The sequence below is a fragment of the Diceros bicornis genome, chromosome 17 (genome assembly GCF_020826845.1).
Source record: "Diceros bicornis minor isolate mBicDic1 chromosome 17, mDicBic1.mat.cur, whole genome shotgun sequence".
Lineage (NCBI taxonomy): Eukaryota > Metazoa > Chordata > Mammalia > Perissodactyla > Rhinocerotidae > Diceros > Diceros bicornis.
This window is the reverse complement of record NC_080756.1, coordinates 20,388,706-20,390,952: the sequence shown is the minus strand read 5'-3', so window position 1 is coordinate 20,390,952 and position 2,247 is coordinate 20,388,706. Positions and strand designations below refer to the sequence as shown.

Below are 2,247 nucleotides of genomic sequence, written 5' to 3'. Positions count from 1 at the left end.
AGCCTACCCAAGTCCACACATAAAACTGCCCATCAAACATCCAGATCTCTAGAAATGACAGAAAATAGATATCAACAAATGAACAAATACTTAGCCACACCCTAAAACAAGAAAAGGAATTCTCAGTGGGCCAGAAATCAAGATAATTCTTTCTTTTCCCCAAAGGTTCTTTTCCCCAAAGGTTCAAAGTTTCATTGTTTTGAATACAGTCTCCAGCAGCCTCCTCTACCTCCTCCCCCACCTTAGATCCTCAACACAGAGTAAGGTTTGACCATAGCTCCCCCCTGGGAGGCTACCAGTTTGGTTTGGGGCACCCTCTTCCCGCCGGCCTGCTCCTGGGCCAGTCCTAGGAGCAGTGGGGGCTGAAAGGGCTGGACCAGAGCTGAGACGGGGAGTGGGAGAGGGGTAGCAGGCACCAGCAGAGCTTTATGGCCCACCAGGGCACCCGTCACCATTACAAGTAAATGAAAGTTTTATACATAATGTGGGGAAGGGAAAGGGAGGTGGCAGAGAGGAGACCAGAGAGCCACCCTCTCCTTCCGGGAATTGAGAGACGGGTAAAGCCGCGAAAGAAGCGCGGGGCTCGACGCCCGGGAGAGAGCTGGGCGGCGGAGTGCTGGCGCGCAGAGCTCGCCGCTCTGCCGCTGTGCTCGCGCTCCTCCTCCAGCCCCGGCGGGGCCCCTCGCGTCCAGGCGAGTCTTCGCTCCAGCGCGCAGCTTGCGGGGCACGACGCACGGGCTGCCTGGTGCCCGCGGAGCGGGCTCGGAGGGTCGCGGGCGCCTTGAACACTCCGCGCCTTCCTCCTCCTCATCGCTGAGGTCGGTCACCTCCACGTCCTCCGACTCGCCTTCGGAGACAGGCTCCCCCTAGACCTGTGCTGGCGTCCCAACCCCTCAGCCCGCGGCGACGCCACTGCTCTGTCAGCGCCCGGAGCCTTCTCCCCCGCTCCCTGCCGGCGTCCCAGCGTGGGTGGCTGGAGCTTTAACTTGAATGGAAAAGAAGAGGCCGAGGAGGGGACCAGTGGGGTCTCCGGTGCCAGGGGCAGCTGAGGGCACTTGTCAGGGCGCAGGGGCTGGGGCACCACCAGCCCAGGGTAGTGCAGGAGAACGCGGGGGCTCAGGTGGTGGTTGCAGACGCTTTGGGTGTGTGCCTGCAGGTACTGTTGCATGTCCTCAGGGCTGAAGGGGAAGCGGGAGCCCCTCTCAGCCACTGGGGTACATGGGGACCAGCGTGGGCAAGGGTGGGTGGGCGTCATGGCAGAGCTGATGAGAGCTGAGCTGATAGCAGGGAGCCAGGCCCAGCCAGGGGCAACACAGGGAAGTGGCTGAGGGGCTCAGGGCCACTCAGAGGCTGGGGGTAGACAAAGAAGATGCCAGGGTCATGGAGCAGGCCAGCTAGCAGTGGTCTGTAGAAGACACCGACCTCTGGAGTGGCTGGCAGTGGGCCCTGGATTCCTCTCCCAGTGGCTCCTCCAGCTCTGACATGCCGTTGCTACAGTCACTGACTGAGCCTCGGCTCAGGTGGCGGGCCACCACAGTAGATAAGAGGGAGAATGAGGACAAAGAGCTGGCTGGTGGTGTGGGGGACAGCACCTTGGAAGGCGTTGAGGGAGGGAAGCGAAAGTGTCTGCCACTGGACTGCACTGGTGGGGCCTCTGGGGCACTGCACCCCCAGCCAACCCCAAGTGGATGAAAGGGTAATTAACCAGGACCAGTTTGTTGAAGTTGAACTTGTAGGTGAACTGTTTCCCCTTGGTCTTGTGCAGAACATAGTTCGTTGTAATAATAGTGCAGGGCCCAGCTAAGCTTGTCATAATTCATCTGGGGCTTTGCACTTGAGCATGCCCCACAGCCAAGCTACCTCATCCGGGTCCTTGATGATGAATTTCCCGCAGTCACCCTGCCAAGTGGTGACACCCTGGTACTCCTCCTTCAGCCACAGCTCCAGGATAAAGCGCCACAGCTGGGTCTGCCTCAAGCCAGGGGATGACTCCAGCTTGTAGACTCAATTTGGGAAGGCAAACCCTGTATCTGCCGGGGTTTTCATGCTGGGGGGCCAGGGGCAATGCAGGGACTCCAGGCTGCAGCTCACTGTGTCTGTGCTGCCTCTTCTAGTCCTTCACCTGTCCAGTGCCCTGGCTATCTCGCCCGGCCTCACCTCTCAGAGCCTCTGCCAACATTATTCTTGGAAAGCATTATAGTAGTTATCCATTGCTGCAATACCAATTACCCAAAAACTTAACTGCTT

At 59.0% G+C, this 2,247-nt stretch overlaps 1 pseudogene; it reads right to left on the bottom strand.

Moving 5' to 3' along the window:
- Positions 1 to 242: 242 nt before the first annotated feature.
- On the bottom strand, positions 243 to 2,046 carry LOC131416582 (ETS domain-containing transcription factor ERF-like; annotated as a pseudogene).
- Positions 2,047 to 2,247: the final 201 nt, after the last annotated feature.